This window comes from Sturnus vulgaris, chromosome 11, assembly GCF_052056855.1.
Source record: "Sturnus vulgaris isolate bStuVul1 chromosome 11, bStuVul1.hap1, whole genome shotgun sequence".
In the NCBI taxonomy this organism is placed as follows: Eukaryota; Metazoa; Chordata; class Aves; order Passeriformes; family Sturnidae; genus Sturnus; species Sturnus vulgaris.
In genome coordinates, this window is record NC_142253.1 from 6371651 (window position 1) to 6394525 (window position 22875).

At 40.6% G+C, this 22875-nt stretch overlaps 1 long non-coding RNA gene across 8 annotated transcripts in view; it reads left to right on the forward strand.

Annotated features, from left to right (window-relative positions):
* The window catches only part of LOC106851309 (uncharacterized), a 78289-nt gene extending 55428 nt beyond the window's left edge, over positions 1-22861 (forward strand). For 3 of the 8 annotated variants that reach the window (XR_015805993.1, XR_015805994.1, XR_015805996.1), the window contains 4 exons: positions 15137-15214; positions 18141-18293; positions 18421-18514; positions 20873-22861. This is a non-coding gene — a long non-coding RNA (uncharacterized LOC106851309). Of the gene's footprint in view, positions 1-8139; positions 8266-11033; positions 11292-14585; positions 14747-15136; positions 15215-18140; positions 18294-18420; positions 19983-20872 lie in introns of those variants that run through there. The other 5 variants (XR_015805995.1, XR_015805991.1, XR_015805992.1 and 2 more) reach the window with 5 other exon arrangements.
* Positions 22862-22875: the final 14 nt, after the last annotated feature.

The window sequence follows — 22875 nt, forward strand, 5'->3', positions numbered from 1 at the left end:
TCAAGAGCAGATTCTTGGCTTGGCTTTTTCCCAGCCTACAGGGTACAGTTCACTTGAGGTAAAGAACATCAGTCACTGTTCCCTGCCAGCAGAGTGCCTGGGAAATGGGGTACACCTGGTTACCAGAAACCTTTGATAGATCTTTTCCATTAAAGACTGCATGAAGACCTGCATTTTTCTAATCTGGTGCAGAAAGTGTATGAAAAATATTTGAAAAAGGCTACATGGCAGTTAATGCTGGTAAACTTCATTTTAAAGCCTTTGGTGAGGGCTCCAATCTTGCATTAGTTATAGATGTCATGAGGACAAAACCAAATGTCAACAGGCTCTTAGAGTAAGGCAGTAAAGCCTTGGGTACATTCTGTTGCCTTAAGATGGATTTTTGTCTGTGGCATTCTTGCACAGACTGGAAGGTCAGATTTTGAATAGGATGTGATGCTCATATTAAAAAAAAATAAGAAGGAACCAGCATCTACAGCAGATATAACAAGTGAAATTCCTGCATTTTTGTTGCTGAAATTGGGGGTTTTTGTTGTTGGGTTTTTGTTGGTTTTTTTTTTTGTTGGTTTTTTTTTTTTTTGCAAAAACATAGTAAGAGAATGTTTGGCACAAAACTAAGTAGTCTTGTACCCCAAACATATGGTCTCCAATAAATTGTAGATGTATTTGACTGGGATTAAAGTTGCAGGGTGTGCCCCATGTTAAGCAAGCAACACACTTTGGACAAAAGCAATATTTAGAAATGGAACTTTCAAGGTCCTTCTGAGCTTTTAAATCTTTTTGTCTCTGACAGGTGTGTTGACACAGAACATACTCATTGAGATCTTGCAAGGTGTAACAATATTAAAATTCGTTAGGGTTTCATAGAAAAATATTATATTGCTACCTGACAATGGGTATGGAAATAGTTCTTCCTTATATAGTAACATGACTAATAATGGCACTTCAGGAAATTATGAAAGCTCCTCCTTACCATGTTTTTCCATGGCTGCTGTTTCATTTCAGATTGGACAAAGGAAGAACCCACATGATTACCTAATGGTGCCAGAAGAGCACAATCCTTTTTCACCTTTTCTTGCACTGTTAATGGCAAAGCATGAATCACAGTTACTGCTGGGTTTGCCTTGATAATGATGTATGGTGGTTGGGACGTGCATATCTGTAATTAATGAGAGGGAGTTGCATGGCTAATTCCCTGTGCACTGCTGACATCCTGTCTGCAGCTTTGTCCCTGATCTTTCACTTACGTGCCTCCAACAGCCGGTTATTGCATTACATCCTTGTATTATATAAATAACGCCTTGACCTTTGTCCTCTGCAATATTGGTTCGGTGCAGTCTTAATTCAATGTAGAAAAGAAGCCTGAGCATTTAAACCATTTGAATCTCCTTACACACCTCGAACGTTGATGGGACTATTCCTGCTTAAGAGAAAGCACTAAGGCTAAGAAATTGCCTTCTAGCTCTTTGTCATTGACAAATGAGTGCGTGTTCCTTCACATTGGAGCTATGCAGGAAGCCCTGTCTGGGCAGGGAGTACACATCCTCCTCTGCATTGCAAGGCAGCATGGGTCTACAGAAACTATTAGCACTGCACTATTTTGTTTATTATTTCATCAAACAATTCTGAAACAATAACCCTTCTGAGGCAAATAACCCTCTCCCTGCTGCAGGAAAATCTCCAGTACTTTTTATATTTTTCCCCACTGCCACATTCTATAGCTTATTAAAGGCTTGTGTCTCTGTATCCTCCCTGATAAAGCCAGGCTGACGCTAGAAATATTGCAGTGCATTAAGACAGACACCAGCTCGTGGGTATTCTGCTGTTGGAAGCTCAGGTCCTCTGCAGGAAAGGTCTGACCTCTTTTCCCTGTCCCCATCCCTGTGGTTGCGTTGGGGTTTTTTGCAATGTGTGTGTTAAAAGTGGAGGTAAAGCAGGGTTCTTACATCTCTGAGTGTCTGAACCCTGTTACTGCTGAGCTTCAGCTCCCTACTGATTGAAAACTGGCATAAAAGTGCTCAGTTTTCTTCTGTGGATATTATGGGATAAATTCATTAAAGATTTGGAGTATTAGAGCTAGACACAATCTGGCTTTTATTAAAATCATTGTGACGGTAATGCTATTAGAACCTCTGTGCAAATCTTAGCAAAAGTAATTTTTTTATAATGATGGAGATAGAGATCCTCTAATTATCCAGGACAACTCAAATTAGCACCACAAATATCTTCTATAAGTTGAGACTACATGATGTGAAGCGTAATTGATTTTTAATATGGTAGGGCACAACTGCTGTTAAGTTATATACATCATTTGCTCCTATTGGATGCTTAGCAGTGTTTTGAAGAAACCTGCATGTGATTTATTGCTACAGATTTGGGGGAGCAGAAGCCTGGGAGAAACAAGAAAAGGAAAATAGTTTGCTTGAATTTTTCATTCATTGTCACTTCTACTTTTCTCGTTTAATGAGAATTTTCTTTAAATCAATTTTATATTATTTGTACATTTTAAACTGGATGCAGTTACAAAATCAGAACTTAGAAATTTTATTTTACATTTTATTCTTCATTTCAGATTTTTACCCTTAGTAGAGAAAAAAAAGGATTCCTAGCAAACCTATGCTTCTCCTCCTTTGGGAAAAGTAAAATAAACCTTGAACACTGATAAACTGATTTACTCCCCCTGCCCCTCACTTTTGGGACAATTATGTGTAATCAGTGATTGCATGAAGCTGCCTGGATTCCATGTAAATGATATGTCTTTGGCATATGGGAGTTTTTGTAAATCATTTAAAGCAAGGCATTCTTCTATGCTTGGCAGAGGAAGGACACAGAGAGCTTTTGTACCTCAGTTGCACCAAACTGAATATTTCTTTAATCACCCTGGAGAGGAATGCACTTGACTGCATTCTGCAAGTTGTGAATTATTGTTTTTGGGTAGACCTGGTGGGTAATGAATGACCTGACTCCTCACTGCCACTTCCCAGCCACCCCCTGGAATCCACCAGCTCCTCTCCCTTGGGCAAGACCTGCTCCACAGCAGTAGCAATAGTGCAATAGTCCAAAGAAAAGAATGTGAGGGGATAGCCATTAATAACAAAGTTGGCAGCCCCCTGTGAGGAGAGCTATTTCCACATGAAAATCTTCTCCAAAGTAATGAAGCCTTGCACCATTTGTAGTCTTAACAGGTAATTGCACAGAAGGTGATTTCCAGGTAAAGATTTTTTTCCCCTGAATGAAGGGCAAATACTCTCTACTTAAACACAGAGAAAAGCCCAAACTGTCAAAGAATTAGCACCTAGTGCAGAAGTTTAATGCTTGTGGTTTTTCCTTAACAAAATGGCAAAAAGACATCTTATATGACAGATTATTAATCCTCCAGAAGAGGGAAACTGATGAAAGTCTATGATTGTTTCTGCAAATGGCTATATGGAAACATATTTAGTTTTGAAGTCTATCAAATCTGAACCTTTCCCTCCCCTTTTTCATTTACAGAAAACAGTGAAGGTAAGGCCAGAACTAAGAGAGATATTGTGCTGTCATCAATTTAGACATTTTCCCGGGAAGTATAAAAAATACTAAGGGCAAAAAACATATTTCTCCATTTTATGATGCTCAGTTTTCACTCATAAACTCCAAGATTAAAGTAGTCACTTTAATTAATCTAGTCTCAATCCTCAGCCAAAAACAGTGGAGAGGAGCCCTGTTCTGCTGGGGTATTAAATTGACAGTCAGAGTGAGTACCAGAAAGCTCAGAGGAATCACAATCCTTGGCCTCAGTTTGTGAGCTACTTAGCAGTCTGACAAATGTAATGCCAATTTGACAAATGTAACTTTTTCAATGATGGGCTCATTCTGATGCAATTGTGTTTTCTGACAGTGGGGAGAAAGGAGTTAAACTGCTGCTGCTGCTGCTTTCCCTCTGAAGACAGGGCAGTGATGCATCTGCAGCCAGCCTTTCCCTGTGCTCTGCACAGAGGGCATAAGCAGCTCCCAGGAGGCAGACAGGGAAATGCTCTTAGTTAGGAGCAAGAAATGCTCATCCCATGTTTGGAGCAGCTACTAGAAAGCGATGTGTGACATCCCAAACCAGCAGGATGAACACATCTCATTCCTACTGAGCTCTGCAAGCGTGTGGGGGCAGAGCTTTGCCCACCCTATTTTCATTGAATCCATGTGTTAGAGGCTTTGTTTTCACAGTGGCCAGCAAAATCTCTGGATATACATGTCTGCACAACACAGGTGCAAGCATTTGGTTTGTCATCCCCTGCTGGGAGCTGTGCTTGGTGTGCTGAGGAGTGGAACTCGGGCTGGGTGACACGAACAAAAAGGGATTTCCCAGCTGCAAACCCTTCACATCTGGTGGGACCCAAGCAATGCATGACTGCCTCTGCCCATATGTGTAGCTATAGCAAATGTAAACATGAATCTAGTTAATTTTCACACACTTGTTACAGCTTCCCCTGCCTCAGCAGAGGCCTTTGAGAGCCCTCCTCCTTCTTGATCTTGCTGGGAAAGCCTGGATTTATGACAGCTTAGACTGTTCCTTGGACACACACTGGGACAGTGGCTTCATTGCAGCGTCAAGGAGAGAGATGAGCCAGGATGGAGGCAGATTCAGCCTCATCAATCCATACTGTCATCTTAATTTATCAGCCACTGCCACAGAGAACAGGGAGCCAGACTGATAGAAGGGAAAGGCTTCTTTAAAGAAAGACCCAGGAGGTCACAAAATGTCTTAAATTGGGAGGAAGGGCTTAGTTGTCAAGCAGTGCTTTCCTGCTCACAGTGTTCCTGGCATGGCTTTCCAGATAAGCACATCCCTAAATACAGTATCTGGGATGGGAAGTGATTCGTCTCCCCGGTTTGGTGCTTACTCTTTTAACCAGAACCACGGAAGAGGAAAACGTCACTGATTTCTCATATGTGTACTAAACGCATGGGTTGTGGTTATTTATTTTTTTTTTCCTGTGAGTGTCTGGAGTCCATTGGAAGCAGCAGCTTCCAGTGTTCTGCTGGTGCAGCAGGTGGTCAAACATCAATAGAGAAAGCAAAGAAGGGGAAATTTGCTTGGCTGTGCACAGGGATCTGTGGGTCCCACCGAGGTTTGGGGTGCCAGGGTGTGGCCCCAGGTGCTGGGACCTGCTGGGCTCTCCTTCCTGTGCATGGTCTATGGGACAATGGCCCCGACCTGGCCAGTGTATCAGAGCTGGACTCGCCCTGCAATCAGCGTCGCAGAGCTCGGGAAATGAGCCACCTGCCCTGCTTCCTCTCATTAATGGGTTTATTTTTAAGTGGGAAAAGCTATTAGATTTGTTCCTTTTTCTCAGGGACTTCATGTCCTCTGGAGATCCCTAAAGGATGGGGTGAGGTATGAGCAGCCTCAGGGACTTTCCTTTGGGAACCACGTTCTGGTATCTTCACTCAGCACCTGATGCCTCAAGTTTTAGCTTTTCTCTTTCTCAGATTCTGTACTGCATTGGTGTGTGACTGAACTGCATATAAAGTGTTAGCAAGTTCTCTTCACAGTCTAGTTAGACAAAACAGTCCTTTTCCAGCCTGAGAACCAAGGACATTGTTGCAGCTTCAGGCCCAAAAAGTGCAAACAGTGAATTGAGGAGAGAATCTGGGAGGATGGGACTGCAGAACATGGAGCTGGAATTGGAAAATTAACCCCCAGTATGCAAATGGACCAAAACTTATAAAAGTGTGAAAACTCGTGACAAGCCATCCATCTTGGGTGTAGCCACGGCCTTTTAATAAATGCCTGCTTTATTCCTTTAACACTGTCTAACCTCTGTTAGACAGACAGCCTCTCTAGGCATCACACCAGGCACCAAAGCTGAGGCTGTTCATGGGGTACACACAAACCAATCTACTGAGGGCATGGCAGAATCTCCTGATGCTGTCTGAGCTTCCTTCTACCACGTTCCCAAAGAGAGCAGAGGAAACTTCCTGAACAAAAAATACCCCAGGTCCTGGCTCTGCTGAGCCTGTGCTGTCCACATCTGCATCTGGTGACTGTCTCTGGTCCTGGTGAGCCGTGAGGCTCTCAGGTTGGGAGGCAGCACCATTGCAATTAGTTTGGTCTGGGCTCTTGCTGAGATCTACAGAATTTTAGGTGGTAAACCTGCCTCACTGCCCATTTGTGACCATGCACTCTGACACTTCTTCTACTGGACATTCTGTGTGAGGAGACTGAAATGGAGGTCTGTCTATGGAGCAAGCAGTCTTCCTCGATGGGGTTATTCCTCTCATGGGCAATATTTGAGATGTTCACAGACTATCAACTAGCACAAAATAATCCATCTCAGACACTGAATCTGATTTTCAAGAATATTCCCTTGTAAAACAGGCCCAGAGAAACCAAGGCAATCTAACGTAGATGTTTATTTTCTATATTTTGAAGAAATGTGTTTGTGTTCTTCTATTCAGTGACTGTCTCCATCCCACACTTTTTCTCATGGGCAGACAGGACCTAAGTGCTGGATCAGGTACTGTACCAAAGTGAGATGTCTCTCTGAGGTGATGCTCTTTTGGGGGCCTGGAGTGGTTTGTCTGTGGTCCAGCAGTGCTCTGTGCAGAAGGGCTTGTTTCCTCTTCTCTGTGCCTTGGGGATCTCCAGCACACCTCTGCATTACCTGGTGTAGGCATGCCTGTGTTTGCAAAACACCAGCAGTAATTAATGATTAAGTAGGAAACAAAGGAATTCATCTAAGATCCTTTCTTAGAGCAGTTCAAGGTCAATCCATGCTTACAGCCCCCTCCTTTTATTCTACTCTTCTCTCTAGATATACTAATTTACTTTAGCACCAATTAATCCATGTGTTTCAACCTGCTCCGCCTGCCCATCCTCTTTTTCTCCCAGTTAGAATAGCTTTGGGAGGTGAGTGATTCTTTAACTCTCGCTGAACTTTTGCCAAACCAGAAGTGTTCTCAGAGAGGAATGTCGAGTGCTTAACTACAATTAATTTTAGTCAGAAAGAGAATAAATAGCACACCACCACATGTGTCAGAACAAAACCTGTCTGTGTGGTGTTTGGGTAGGTTTTAACCATAGCTCCACTTAAAGGATTATACTGCTTTCTGTGGGGAAGGGGAGGGAAAGGGGGCTCTCCCAAAGCTGGGAATGATGCACACAATTTCATTTCTCCTCTACCCAGGTGTGAGCGTAGGTAACTGGAGAAATTGCTCTTACCTGCAAGTCCTTCACTTTTACCTGGTTATCACTGTTTGCAAAGAAAAACTCTGCAGATGCAGAAGTAAAGACAGACTGGACTGAACCTAAAATACCAAATGTTTCTCACTTCTGTGATTTCAGAAGCATAGAAGGGTTTGGGTTGGAAGGGACCTGAAGATCATCTCATTCCATGGGTAGGGACATCTTCCACTAGACCAGGTTGCTCCAAGCCCCATCCAAGCTGGCCTTGAACACTTCCAGGGATGGGGCATCCACAGGTTTTTGGGTTTTCTGGGCAATCTGTGCCAGGGCCTCACCATCCTCCCAGTAAAGAATTACCTATCTGCTGTGACTAAAATCTTGGTGAGGTTGTTTTGCATTTAATCCTTTCACAAGGCCTCAAGTTTTCACCAGTGAACAAGGCAGAGATCTGTAGACACCCCTCTAAACTCAAGTTATTCTGGATTTCTGAACTTTCCTCTCTCCACCTTTTCACCCTGTTTTTAAATATCCTTATAAATCCTTATTTCAGCCATTGCTCAGGAAGTAACTAACAATATTAACATAAATCATGTAAACGAGGCAGCATTACACAATAGCCATGTCTGACACTATTCATTGATATTTCTAGCTATGATAGTTTCCTTCTTCTTTCTTGAATTTCTTTTTTTTTTTGAACCCATTCTTTCCTTTCTAATGTTTGTTTTCTTTCCAGTTGATGAATGTAGGGTTTAATTCTCTTTCTTACAAAACATGAACCAGCCTGGCTTTTCTCATTAACTTCCTTATTGGCATAAGCACCACCACCTGTAACACTGATCATATGAGCAGCAGCACGATGCTGGGAGCTGGATATATTGCATAACCCTTACCCCTCTTAGAGTTAAATGCCAGGATGGAAAGATATTGCAAGTTCAGCTTTCAGTACACAGCTTAAAGGTTTTATTTCTTCAATTATTTTGCAGGAGTGCAATAAAAAATAGTTAAGAAAACTACTTTTAAGAGGCTGAAATCAGGATGAGATCATACTCTGGCTCATTTGGCACAGGAAAGCCAAGCAACCGTGCAGGACTGGAAACTTCTAGTTGGTAAGACTGGTTAGAGTTAAATCAAAGAGGAAAGTCTTTTACTCAGTCATGCAATTTATTATTCCACTGTAGGTTCTCCAGAAGAATATTATACCTTGCTGTAGTGGTAACTAGGAAAATACTTGGAGGTTTTAAAGCAAGATGTGTAGTTCACGCTGGTTACTGAGTGATAAATGATACAGGCTGCACAGAAAAACTATACAAACACAATATTTCAGCTAGCACAGCAAAACACTTCAGCTATAAATTAAATGTAACTGCAGTCTTGTGGTCCTTGTCAGCTATTTACAAGCCTCTTGAAATATTTCCTTATCTGCCTTTCTCATAAGAAATTAGGCAATTATAGTATAAGTCTGAAACCAGAGAACATCAAATAGTGAATCATTATGGCATCGTTACATGGAAGTAGGAACAAGGGGAAGGCCAGGAGAAAACCCAAAGGCTTTTCATCTATTCAGGAAATCTATTTTAAATTAAATTGAAATAAAAGCCTTAAATAAGTTTAACGTGGTTTTGAGGAAAAGACAGTTGCACAATGAAGAGGTATTTGCAGTCTGAAATTCAACTTTGTGATGTTCAGGATATTTCTAAACCGGAAAAAAGAATTTCCTGTCATTGAACTAGTCACAAATCTTTGTATAGGGGAATCTTTCATGAAAGAGAAAGGTACATGTGCTCTGCAAATCCAGTGACTCAGGAGTTTCTTAAAGATGGGGAAAAATAGAATTGCATCACTGTAAATGCTCTCCTTATTAACTCTTACTGGCATAGTAAATGTATGATCTATGTTTAGGTACCTATGAAAATATATTGTCGTATAACAACTATCATAAGAAAATTTTTTATGACCAATATAGTTGGCATTTTGAACGTTGTGGGTATTCTTGTTTTGGTTCGGTTTTTTTTCACCATTTGAATTTTGACTTGAGTTTAATTTGTTCTCTTCTGATTCAGCATTAGAGCACATTTCAAGATAATTAATGTGCTTTGGTATTCTTTTCTAGGTCAAAATTCCAGCTTGGTTAAAAAAGCATTACATTCCCTACAGACCGAATCAGACATTCAAAATATGTCCAGCTCCCCTGAGCATCAAAAGAAGGAGGGATCAGCAAGTCTCAGGCTTGATCTTAATTTTGAGATAACAATTTTGAGATAACATCTTTTGACATTGTCTATAGCAGATGCAGATAAAATGAGCCAGTGGTCTTCAGGAGAGGAGTTGCTGATATCCTATTCTGCATGTGTTTTATAAAAGGGCACCCTATATTTAGTACTGGTCAGTCCTAAGAATGTGATTATAATTGATTTTGCACCTGAGTACCCACCTGAAGAATGAGAACCTAATATTTTTTCCTGACCTCAAATATGCTGTAAGGCAACAAATGGCTAAAATTTCATTTTGTGAAGGATGAGAATGCTCTGAGGTAGTTAACATAGTTCAAGATATGTCATTTCAGATTTGGAAAATGGCAGGGCTGAGAACTGAATGTTTGGGGTAAATGGAGTACCAGGTCACATGGTCTCCATGAAATACAGCTGAGAAATGTATAGGTAGTAATGACAGCTGGCAATGATATGCCACTGTTCACAAAGGACAAGCTATAGCAAATGAGTCAAGAAAAGGAAATCCTTGATGTTACTCCGAAAGAAATTATTAAAATCAATTTCAGAATATTCAGCTTGGATTCAGAGCAAAACATATTGCTTCTAATAAGGATGTGAACATTTTAACTTCAGTATTTTACCCACCCTTTGCATGGACTCACACCACTTAAAAAAATCGTGAGGAACCTCTCACCATCCTATTGAGAGGTGAAGGACAGAGATCCTGAGCAAGAGGACTTGCTGAGCAAGTTAATTTTCCAGCTTAGAAACACCAAACAGTTTCTCAGAGCAAGTGATAGTTATGCTTTTTCTTGTGCTGTGCCTGTCTTTGAATTCTTTCCTCTCAATAAACACATAGGCTTCACTGTTTGTTGTCAGGAAAAGTCAAAGTCACGAAATGTGAATAATCCTGACATACACATTTCTAAGAGCCTGAGAGAGAATGAGGATCCATCATGCAAGGTGCTGTCTAAACATGCACCCAGTACTTAGAGTCTGAGTAAATAAAACAGGAAAGAAAAGTTCAGTGACTCTCAACAACCCATGAGAAGAAGCAACAGGCTGGAGTCAGTCCAGCTGCTCTGACATCTCGTCCATTGCCTCTTCCACTGGGTATTGCTGAACTGACATCTCGGATGGTGCAAAAAGTATTGGATGATATATACCACATGGGAGGCTTATCACAGTTAGCTCTGCAGTGTCTGGCACCAGAAGGATTTGAAAAACAGACATCAAATTTTAGAGGCATAGGTCTATCCCAAGCATGTCTGTTCAGTGCAGTAATGCATAAGTGCTTGATTATCATCAATGAAGTCCTTGTGCTGCTACTCATCTCTACCTGTCTCCAAAAAAGTTGAGATCAGTGTCTAGATTTATTTCTTGCTCTTGGTCTCAGGTGTAGCAATTAAAGAAATGTTCTGTATTGCTGAGAGCACCAGATGTGTGCAGTGGAGCATCCTATACTGACAAGCATTTTGCTTTTAATAGCTCCTTTGAGTACACATTGGCGTCTGGTTTTATTTTTCTGTTTATGCTTTGTTTTTCTGTTTTATGGAACTATTTCCTTGATGGGGTTTTTCTATTTCTTGCCTTGGAGAATGGTTTGGGGTTGCATGGATTATGGCACAGCAGCATTAAGAGTTGTCTCCTGTTTCTGTTTTCAGTTTTTTAAGGTCATTCTAAGTTCTCCATTTGACTGCTCCTGTACAGAATAAACAAAGAAAAATATCCAGTGATTCTGAAAACTGAATTGTAAATCATGCTGATGTCTTCCTGCACTTTCTTGATGTCTCTCTCATCTTCCTGGGCCTGGGACTAGACTTAACGTATATACTACAAGATTTCTTTGGGAACAAGGTTGAAGAACAAAGCTTTTTAGCCACAGAAGTTGCAAACCTTCTTTCACCTGCACACTAGAAATGGTGAGCACCTAGAAGATGTCAGGTGATTTTCGCTTAAAGTCTGTTTGCAGATTTTGTCCTCCAATCTAACTTTCAGACGGTTCTTTACTGCAGAGTGGAACAAGATGCTGAGTTGCAATCTCAGTGCTAGGGTGTAGCAGCAGGCATAGTCTGATTTAGAGAAGTCTGATCTATTTTTCTCTGAGATACTTTGTACCAAATTGAGAGTGCCGTGATGGATATGACTAGCAGAGAAGAGCTGCAGACTATGTCTATTCCTGTAAGTGGAGAAGAAAGTCTTTCCTGACTTCTGCAAATGGTTATCTTTACTTCCTAAAGAGTGGAATTTTGCTACTTTGACTTCAGTATGAGCAGTGTTAAATGTTACTCAGCATGGTGAGTGCTATTTCTTCAAACTAATACAGGCAGTCAAAAAACCAGATCTTCACACACTTATTATTTATAAGGAATGTCAGGTGTATCATGGCACCATGACCAATGGTATCAGGGTCTAATACTGGAACTTCTTATCTCACCAAAACCTCATTTATTTAGTTTTCAGAACAACAGTTCAGGTGAAACCATGATAAGCAAAAGATTAAAGCTCTGTCAGATAAAATTCTATACTATTTCAACTACCCTGGTTTTCAAAAGAGAATGAAATATGCAGTAATTCGCACAAACATAAATATTGAATAACCATTGCAATGAATTGCATTAATAGATGAGTAAAAACATATTTGATTTAGTGCTCTGTTGATGGTGCCAGCAGATTACAAGGACTAACCTGTCTACTGCTATGTTACCCATCAAAGAGCTGTAATTCAAATCTTTCCTCTTTCATTTTTTTTCCTTCTCAGAAAAATAGCATAGCCAGGATAAATAACAGCCTTTACATCGTTTTGTTTCTCTGGAGACTTACCCTGATTTTACCCATCCAATTTCATGCACATGAATATTCCTGTCGATTAGGGTAGGAGGGTTTTTCACATCCACAAATCATTGTGGAATTTGGAGCCATAATGTGTCAAATTAATTCCTGACTTCACTCAGATACCTGTGCATCCACTTGGCCTGACACCACATGACAGAATTTGGGCATAAATTTGGTGTGAGAACTCTTGAAGCACAAATAGGAGCCAGGCTCCCACGGATGGTACCTCGATATCAGGTCCCATTCTGCCCTCTCTCCTCCTGTCTTGTAGGGGTGAGCATTTCAGAGGTGGAGGTTAACAGGCATTCCTAACTATGCATGGCATCCTACTCCTTAATGCTGACACAAATGGACTGTTTCCTAGGAGATAGCTCAAAAATCAAATAAATTATTTGAGCGTTATTCATGTTAAAAGATTCCATGGAGTTCATCTTTATATAAAACTCCTGTTACCAATTAGCTGGCTATAGATGAGAGCTACAAGATGTGGCAGATATGATCTATTTCCCTCTTCACTGTGTGACAAAAGCTGTGTGTGGTCAGACCCCCAAACCCCTTTTCCTGTGTCGTGCTGCCAGCTGAGTGCTCTTAGCCCCTGCATTCCTGCCCTTGCTCCTCAGGGTCCCTGTTTCCTCCTTGTGCCCTCACTGTAACATCTCCCACAGTCTGAGGACAAGTGTGAGAGATGTTAGCTGGAGGATTCCTCTTCCTGTCATCATGGATCCAGGGTGGTGCAGTGTTTCAGTGCCCAAAGCCTTGAGGCTGCAGTTTGTTTTCCCCCCCACCTTGCATTTCAGAAGTGATAAATCAGACATTCTGCTTTGATTAGCTTTCCTCCACCTCCAGTGGCTTTTCAGATTGCATCTAGTGAAAGAATTGTCCATGAGCTGGTATTAAAGGTGTGCCTCTAGGAAATATATTACCTGAATAAAAGTGTTCTAATTCAGAAATATCTTTCCCACCTTTTTATTGCCCTTGTTAGGGAAAAAATGCTCCACTTTAACCTCCAGCTAACTGATTACCTGCCAGTTCTGATGCTGTGCTCAGAATTAATGTGCACCAAAAGCCAACAGAGATGACTTGTGTTTGGGCACCTCATGGGAAAACAGGAGATGAAAAGCCTTAGGAAAACTTTGACAAACAACTTGGAGTGTTTGACCAGTTATGCACAGCTGCTGCTGAATGGAGAATGCAAGTAACGTGCCAAACAGGGACAAAAGGGGATCAGCGGGGAAGGCAGCTTTGGTATCAGTACTGAACATTTTATTTTTGGGAAAGGAGAGGAAATATGCCGAATTACCTGTAGGAGGTGTGCCTGCTTTTGCTAATACATGTGCATGGTTAATGAATTCCTAACCAACAGATCCTGCACCAGTGTGTGCTGGAATTCTCTCTGAGGTCACTGGAGATACATCCATGCACAGCACCTTAATTTGATTGATTGCATGCCACCCATCTAAACATGCCTCGAAGCCTTGTTTGCAGAGCCACAATCTCTCTACCCCCTCCCATTCCCTATTTGAGGTGATAATGTCTCCTCATAAATCCTGGATATGATAGCACCAGCATGACCCATCACTTCATTACACCAGAGCTGTGTAGTGCACTCAGGAGGAGTTTATCTGGACAGAATGGATCTGGTCCAGGAACAAATAAAGGAGTGAGGAATCTGATTATTTCTGGGCCAATTCTGTATGAGTTACAGCTTCTCAATTTTCCTGATGTCAGCTAGTTTTACTTGTTTAGTTTTCCTTCCTCACACAGGAGGTGAAATAGTTAGCCAGCACAGACATCTTGATGAGCTGCTGGTGTCAGGGAAGCCAACCTGAAATTTGGATCAGGTTAGGATGGAATGTACCATATTCATCATTTTGTCATTTGAGCATTGGCTGCTTTGGTGCATGCCAGGCTTGTTCCAAAATTGGGGATCCCCTCACTATCAGGAGCAGGAGTGTGGTGGTTCCTCAGACACCCCTGTCTGCTTTAGCCAGTGCTGCCTGAGAGGAGCAGCCTAATTTCCTCAGCTTTGTGCAAATGAAGAATCCTTGTGCAGAGGTAATTTCTTGATGACCAGGTACAGTGGACACAGTATAGCATCTTTCACTGTCAGCATAGGAAAACGATATGTCCAGCTCTAAGCCACTCTGCAGTGCTTCAGACATGAGTGGTAGGGGAAGAGAACTACTTCTTCTATTTTATTTATTATTTCAAGTGTTTCTTTATGATTACTTCCTAGTGATTTCAGAGATAGCTGCTCTATCTTGGCCTTGCACTAGCTTGTTTAGTCTGATGCCATATATCATTTGTTTATTTCTTCCAAGGCACTACTTTTTCCATGTATTTACTTAGTGGTTTATGTTTGCTTAATGTATGTCTTTCAGCAAGGCATTCAGAGTTCATTCAATGATTGCTGGAATTTCCTATGTGTTCCAAAGCATAAAAATTACATCTGTGTGTTGAGCCTTCCCTTGCAAAATTCCTCTGCAATTCTCCTGTGCAAGTTCTGCAAACTTGATGGACTTAGCAGACAAAACTCTTGCAGGTACTCACTGAAGTTTTAAAGTATTTAATTGGTCTTGAATGTATAATGCAGCTTCCAAATACAGGACTGAGGTATTTGCTGATGCCTTTTTTCTGTTCTGCACGTTTGAGTTGTCAGTTCTAGGTAGGCTGACACTTGCACAGAGGAATTGGGAGCTATGGTGCTTTTCAGCAGAAAAGGAGATATTGCTAAGGGGAACTTGTGGGTGTGTGTCCCTAACTGCAGCACAGTGACAGCTCCTCAGTTACTGCTTTTGGCACCTCTTTTTAGTCTGTGCCTGCTCCGAAGTTTAGAGTAAGCAAAAAATCTCATTCCACAGAAACACTTTTACCCATTTATCAGTTTTTTGTTTACTTATCAAATTTTCATTTGAATTTTTTTTTCACTCAGGTTTTCATTTGATTAGGAAATACTTCTGCAAGACTGTATGGAAAAGTCAGCTGGGTGTTTTGTCCTGCTCCCTCCCAGGTGAGTGCCTGCCTCTTCCCAGTGCTCCCACATCTTTTGGGTGAGCATATTCCTGTGCTACACACTCAGAACTGCTGAAAAGTTAACTTGCTTGTTTTATTTAGTTTCAAGTTCTTACCATACTGCAGAATTCATTCTTTTCTAAGCAACAACACAGAATTCTTACCAGTAACTAAGTACCAGGTGACATCTCCAGCACTTCATGCAGAATTTAAAACAAATGTCTCTTATTTCAGAAAACTGATTGAAAATTATTATAATTATTATTATAATTATTATAAGGCTGCATGTTCTGGGGGCTGACTAAGGAATGAAGGACTTAATGTAAATTCCCACTGAAGAGTGCAGTCTGGACATTTCTTATGTGATCTCTGTTACTCTACAGATTTTTGGGCCACAGGACAGGATTTGCTAGTGAAATACAAGAATAACCTGGGGAAATTATTACCCAGCTCCAGAGGGCATTGTGAGTGCTCTGGTGCTGCTGCCCAGAGTGGAAATGTGCAGACCCCAGCCCTGCCCTCCTGCCAGCCTGTCTGAGCAGTCAGTGCTGATGGCCTGTCCTGCTGATGGGGATGGGATTCATAGAATCACTCAGTTTGGAAAAGACTTCCAAAATAATAGTGTCCAACCTTTAGATTGAGTCCACTGAAACAAATCACTGCCCTAAAAAACTGTGCTGTAAACTTGCATCAGGTAACTGGGTGGGAAAGCTCTTACCCAGCAGCCATATGAACTCAGGTAACTAATTACTAACCAGGTAGAGGCTTAGATAGAATTGAGAATAAGTATTTGGATTAAGAAACAACGCTTTGATTTGAGAGCTGTGCCTTTTCTGTCATGTTGTGTGAGAATTCTGGTGTGGGGAGGGCTCATTGCCCAGTGTTTTCTTTGTGGGTAACGGAAGAATCTCTATCAAGGTGGCAAAAATCATAATTTGTCAGTTGAGGGCAGGAGAAAAATCCTCTAGAAAATATAAATCTACAGCGTTTTTGTTGTGTTCCCTTTTAAAATAGATGGCAATTAGTCCATTCACGTTCTTGTCCTTTTGTCTGTGGCTCCTTAGTGCCAAGAAATCAGTGTGTGTTTTTACAACACACATTAATTCATCTTTGAATTTTTAAATTAATATTTTTTTCTTCTGAAAATAAAACTTGAAGTCCTGTGTCCTGGAACCATGACAAATTTGTTATGAATGCCCAACATAAAATTTTATTTTCTTAATAAAAACTTCTTTCATAAAAATAACAACTGAGTATATATTTATTGCCAAAATTGAAGAATGTCAAATCACTAAAGGGGAGAAATTACTAACTAGACACCTGGAATTGGAGTTTCTTGAGTAATAAGCTAGCTTTTGACAGCTGCAGCCTCTTTTTTTTTTTTTTTTTTTTTTTTGCAGGTGCAAAAAAGAACATTTTCTTATTTTTATTTTGTCTGCTTTACATCACTTAATGACTAGAATATTCCAAGTTGGGAAAACAACTGGTAGTTGAAAGAACAGGAAAATTTGCTTATCCTTTCCCATTTTATGAGTAAAAGGTGGGTGGGAGGGAGGGAAGATCTGAGATCAACCAGCTCTAATCTTGAAGAACAGGGAAGCAAGGAAAAAATAGCTCAGCTGATTTATTGCTGTTGATATTTGCACTGTTCAGCACATCAGCTGCCTTGAAATGCAAGGAATATTTTGATAATATTTCCTAAAATATGCAGGACACAATGCAGTTCCACTTAAACAATTATGTTCTTCTGGATATTTTTGTTCAGAAGCAGCATGACACAAAGCACACATTAAAAAGTGAATCAGGTGACTAAAAATTCCATGTCCTGTTTTCTCATAAATCAAACATGAAAATCAAACCCCAGAATAAATGCTTAGATATATAGTGACGTGTGATATTAGTGTATTCTCTTAGTTAACAAAAACAAATACTAAATACCAGCTCAGAGCAGCCTTTCTTTGGAATTAAGCATTTCTATTAGTTGTCAGTCTCTGAGAATAACCCTTTGTCATGAATATCTGCTAGAAAGCACAACTGCAATGTAAATTAAATTATTTAAATTGTGATTTAAATCACAATTAACAAAAGTGATTTAAATCAAAGTGATATAAATTGGTCCATCCTGCTTTAAAATTAATTAAGGATGTGCTTTGAAAGCATGCTCCTATCGGTGCTCTGACACAGTGGGTTCTCCATATCACTCAAGTTTTAATAAATCAGAGCAAGGGATGGAATTTTTATTTAGATCAACAGTCTCAATCTCTGAATTTAAGGCCACTGAAGAATTGATTAACATTTATAATTGCTAGGTTGATCAGTAATGCAAATTAAAAATGAGGATTTCAAAACAAATTAACCTTTGCAGTACATCATATGGAGACAGACAGCCAGTGGTATTGTAGAAAAGGTTCCCCTCATCCTTGAATCACTGTATTCTCTGTGGTGCCTTGCTGCTCTGCAGCCTCTGGAGTCTCAATGTCCAAAAAATAAACTGTGATAACTGAAAGAACAACATGGACTCTTAGAGGCTGGCAAGTCCCTGCATGGGCTCTCGCTGCTTTGTGTCACTCCAGGCAGACTTGTATATTTTGGGGCTAAGATTAGGATGTTTAGGCTAGGAGTAAATGGGTTTATAATTAGATATGTTCTAGCCCTTGACCTATTAATTGAGCCTCATACTTCACAGTCTCATTACAGGTAGATGGAGGGATGTAAAGCAGTTGGGAAATGGGCCTTCTGTACCAATGTGCCTGTCCTGTGATCTGCTGGGAGCCTTTCTGTCCCTCTTTGAGATATCTCATGAACAGGACACTGTCAATATCTGTGCTGTATTTATTTATTTATAAAATTAAGAGTTTAGATCCCATCTGGAGAAAACCACCCTGTGTGATCAGCACCTCTGCATTTGCAATGTTTCTCCTCAGGCAGAAAAGCAGTCATAACTGGAGAAGATGATAACTGAGAAGATCATAACTGATCTTCACCATAACTGGAGACGATGGAGTGGATTTTGATGGCACCATGCAGAATCTGAGGAGGTCCAAGACTGTTCCTTCCATGCTGAGACATCTACAGAGGTGGGAGATGCAGACCCCTGTGGGGTGTTGTGTGGGGAAAGAGTGGGGCAGTCTAAGGGTGACCATGGATGGAATGGAAAGAGTGGTCACCTGTGAGAGCAAAAAGCTTTGGTCTCTCCTACTGCAGGTACCCCAGATCCTGGGAAATTCTTGCCAATCCATTCAGCTGATGCAGAAACTCCAAGTTTTCTCCAAGAAGCAGAAGAGAAGCCACTTTGGGTGTAGGTGTATGATGTGTTTCTGACATGGCTCACAGACTCCTAGAAAATTGCTGCTTTCACATCTGCACTGCTTTGCCCAAATTTTAGGTTTCCATGGGCAACCTTTCACATCTTCAATGCACATCACAGAATTTGCTGATTTGGAAGGAATACACAAGAATGATCAAGTCTAATTCTTAGCCCTGCACAGGACACCCCAAGAGACACATCAGAGTGCTCTCAGAGTGCCTGACAGAATTGTCCAAACACTTCTTGTACTCTGCCAGGCTTGGGGCTGTGACCACTTCCCTGGGGTGCCACCACTGATAGCTGAAGTTGAATGCAGAAGAAGTATTCCCTTTTTCTCATAATTTGTGTGCTTCCACAGTCCTTACCAAAACTGAGCCATTAGAAATTAATGCAGAGTACATGACCCATTAGTGTAACCCTGTGGAAAATATTAGATTATGTAGATGTTTATACACATTCTTTGTGTAATGATAGAGCTATTGTGTAATTTTTTTTGTGTTCCCTTTTTTTTCTATGAGCAAACTTACACCAGGGGAAGCTGGTAGTACTATCTCCTGATCACAGAACTCCAGAAGGATTTAAATAGGGAATGAAGAATGAACAGTGGTATTAAAAGCTTACTCTGAAAGGATTTTTTTTTTTGCTAAGTTATAAATAGAAATAAAATATAAACAACCCAAACTAAATAGACCAGAATAAACACAGAACTGTGGCAGGTATTGTCATCACTGCTCATACGAGTCAATGGTCTTTCAGCTAATGAGAAAGCAAAACCAGGAAGGAACCTTAAAAACGTCCAAGTCTGAGCAGTGGAAATGCAGAATGTTTTTCTGGGAGGCAGAGCACAGATGAGGAGCCTGACCCCTGGGTGGTGGCTCAGGGTGGCTCCAGGCAGGGCTTGGTGGTGCACAAGCATCAGGCGTGGCAGGTGGGGACAGACCTCTCCTTCCTACCAGAAGATATTAGTGTATTGTCTGAATTAACAAAAACAAATACTAAATACCAACTCAGAGCAGCCTTTCTTTGCAATTAAGCATTTCTATTAGCTGTCAGTCTCTGAGAGTCTCTTCCAGCTGAGATGCTCCTGGCTTCTGTCATCGAGAGGTTGGCAAAATTGGGTGGTAGGTGAAGAAATGGTGGTGAGGGGGATGTTGATGAGGCTACTGAACAGTCAGCCAAATATTTGGAATATTTTTCAAAACTTTTGGCAGTCAGAACAGGATTGCAGTCTGGAAGAGAAAGACCTGTGTGTCTTGTTCAGTGGATGTTTCCAGCTGTTGGTAAGGGTATTGGCAATAGGAGTTAATTAATAATTGGAAAGTTATTGCTTTTTAATGCATGCAGATGTTGTGCAACTGCCAGAGACATTCAGCTAAACATGCCCCACTTTGCATGTCTCATTTTTTGTCATCTAAATAAATTGCAGGTTGTTGAACAATCTCTTCCTTTCCCAACACTATATTATTTGCTTAAAAAAAAAGTCTCTCTTTTTTGTGTGTGTGTGTGTGTGTTTTTATTTTCCCCCTCTAAGAAGAATGAAATATTGCACATGGCCTTTTTCCAAAATCAAAGCTCTTTAGTATGGTTAGCCTTTCTGGTCTATCTTATTACTGATATTTATATAGATGTACTGGCAAACACAAATTTATTGCAATATTTATTGGGCTGAATTTGAGATTATTTATAATGTGGTTAGATGGCTATTCATCAGACATGTCACAGTAGCTATTTAACAGCTATTCTATAGCTGTCTAGCTGGAATTAGGACATAAAACAGAATTTATTGTACTTTATCCAGAAAACGTTACATAAAGAGTAAATTCTAAGAAAGACATAACCATAAGAGTAATGAAGGGACCAGGAAGAAGGTGGTAGTTTTAAACAGCAATTCTCAGCCAAACTGAAGGAGGGAAATATTTAGGATGTGAGGAAGTCCAGGTGCAGATTTCAGGTTCTCTAAAGTGCACTAGCACTCTGCCTAAGAGCTGACCTTTCCTCCATGAAATGGACATTTTTCATTTAGAAAAGGAAATGAGAGTCATCTTCTTTGATTTGTTTTGTGCTGATTAAGTAGAGTTAAAAAGTTTTATGGGACCATTTTCTCAAGGAACAATTTCATAAGAATCAAGCATTTCACAGGCAGGTGTTACTTTGGTTTTTTTGATGTGTTGTGTTAAGGTGGTATTGACTAGTGTGTTTCACTGTGATGGATTAAAATGACTTTTTTTTCCGTATTAGTGTTTTTTAACTCTGTATTTCACTGTTGTGAAAGATTTTTGCAGCATCAGGAAAAAAATTTATTTTCTATTAACATCTATGGGGTTTGGATCTTTTTCTTACTTTAAACAGGAAATGAATGCATATGTTGAATATCTCATGAAGAAATGTGGATGAGACTCTCCTGCAAGGAAGAGACTGCAAGTGCAAAAAAATTCAAAAACAGTTATGAATTTCCCTTAAAAACAATTTCCTGTAACATTTAGAAAATTGGGATTCTTTAGGAAAATAATTCCCCCATTTTCATATACAGACACAGACCATCTTAAAATACTTCACCAAAAGAAGTCAGTCCTTCTGTTTAACAAATAAACGCATTTCTGTGGGAGGATGTGGAGGAGGGAGGAAATGAGGCCATGGAAGGGTTTGCAGGTGTGAGGGTGAAGCTGGGCAGCCACTGCTTCCCACTGTGAAGCTGCAGTGGAGGCAGGATGGAGTGAAGGGAGCTGCTCTCCTTTTCCTCCTGCCTCCTTTTGGCACTTCCCTGGGGCCCAGGAGTGTTTGTGCACAGTGCCACTGCTGTGCAGAAGCTGCAGACCCCATCCCAGCTTTTGCCTTTTCAGCCTAATTCAAATTGTCCACCCCGGGTCCCATGGGAATACCCTCCCTGCATATACATAATTATCTCATTGTAAAAGGATGGCACCTGTTGTGGCCCAATAAATACATATTTATCTCTTGATTCTTGCAGATGGAGGAGCCCAAATACTTCAGCCTTCAGATACTACAGCCTTGAACTGCACAGGATGAGATATTGAACAACACAAGGGAAGGAGATTATGGGGGGGGAAACTTCTTTGTCCAGATTACACCTGCATTGAGATAAGTTTTAATGATGATTTTTTAGAGTGTAGCTGCCAACTGAGCTCAAGCTAATTCTGGTGAGAAACTACCGTAGGTAATTCAAGGAGACTATACATTTTCTTAAATTCATTTGTTGCCCATTGAGGGTTGAAAAGAACATAACTAAAAATAATGGCATGTGAATTATGAAGTTCAAATAGAATGTGTTACTTTGCTCACAGAAAACTTCAAGGGAGACAAATCAGAGAGATTTATTAGCATATTCTGCTTTTTCAACAAGCTTTACAAGGAAGGGAAAATACAATAATGTAAAGCAGTTGAAGATTCATGTTTCCATTATAGCTGTATCTGCACTATCCTACCTGTGAAATTTATTCTCTGTGGATGGTGATGCTGTTGAATAGTTTTTATTTCTCAGCCATCTTTATTTTTTTCCCCTGTAAGCAGTTATTTTGTGTATGTCTATTAACATGCAATCCTCTCCTACCTAGAACTTTCTTCAGCTGCTTTACACTTGAGCTAGGGGTTTTGCAGGGAGCAAAGGGCAGCACACAAAACTGATCATAAATACACTCCCAAAAATTCATTTTTATTTGAGCTCATTCACTCTAATTGTTCTCTTGAGGCTTGATTTGGAGCACAGAGGAATCCAAAGGGGACTCAGTGTGGTGTGGGTCAGGTTTTCAGGTCACCTGTACATGGCAAGTGGTGAATAATGAGCAGCACAGTGCCAGCCCCTTAGGCTTGACCCTGAGGATGGAGGTGAGAATTCGGCCACTGATCTCATCAAATGCAGGCTCAGGGATGGAGGAGAGCACAGCCACCCCTCCTGCAGAAAAAAGCAGTCACAGAGCTCAGTGATCAGCAGGCTGGTGTGTCCCAGTAATGCAGCTGACCATGCCCTGATTCACTGGTGCCAACTGTGCCCCTGAAGGTTTTCTCTGTGGAATTACTTCTTTTGCTGATGCCAGTGGTCCAAGAAGTTGTTAGAGTCACTGCTGGGACTTGATATGATTACAGATAAATTTCCACGTTCAATTACAAGTTCTGTGATGACTGATTTGTCCCTTCTACTGGTATAAACAGGTCAGGATTAATACACATATTTTGCAGACCAAACTACATACATTAAAAACTGCTTAGGGTGGATTTTTTTCTTGGGTTTTTTGTTTTTTGGGGTTTTTTTTTGTTTGGTTTGGTTTTCTTATTGTTGTTGTGGTTTTTTGTTTTGGTTTTGGGGAGGTTTTTGGCTGGGGTTTTTGGGGTTTTTT